Here is a 711-nt window from a genome sequence, read left to right as displayed (position 1 = left end):
TCTTTGCTGTGAGTCAGCAGGACTGCTTGGGTGGTTCTGTCCTTTCACATGTGCCCCCAATCTAGACCAGACTGCAACCCCTTAAAACAGAAAAGACAAAGCCAACATGCATTTAGAAGAGGGCAGCAAGGCAAGGGGCCAGTCTTAAGAAAGGAGTAGTTGGATCATTCAGCTGCCTCTTGGGTATTATATCTATCCCCAATCATATTGATAGGGTGTGTTATGGTGAGCATGGCCAGGTGGAAGAGGCCTTGCTCCTTTGGGAAGACCTGATTATCCACTTTTCAGAAGCACAGTAGCAACTGTTTTCTCACTAAGAGAATCCATTACAAATCTGGAAGACAATCCCTCCTTTAGTCTTCAGGAAACTCCTCTATAGAAGGCCCTTGCATTCAGATGCATTTTAAAGGCCTGGAACAGTAATCAAGGAAGACAATTTCAATCATCTTAATGACCCCTGAATTATTTCAATTATCTAACTAACCCCTCAAATAAGACAGCGCTTCAAGAAGTTACAGACACATTAATCAGACATCCCAGAATGATAACATTAGAAGAGACTTTAGTCAAAAATCTTTTAAAACAAGCAGTAATCCCTTAAAATAGCACCATTGGCAAAATGTCATCCAGACTTGAACACCCACACTAGCAGATAGTGCATGCACTCACAGGGCTTTTGGTGTGGGAGAAAACACCCATCTTTGGGGGCAA

The sequence above is a fragment of the Canis lupus genome, chromosome 19, assembly GCF_011100685.1.
Source record: "Canis lupus familiaris isolate Mischka breed German Shepherd chromosome 19, alternate assembly UU_Cfam_GSD_1.0, whole genome shotgun sequence".
NCBI lineage: Eukaryota > Metazoa > Chordata > Mammalia > Carnivora > Canidae > Canis > Canis lupus.
This window is presented reverse-complemented; position numbering follows the sequence as displayed.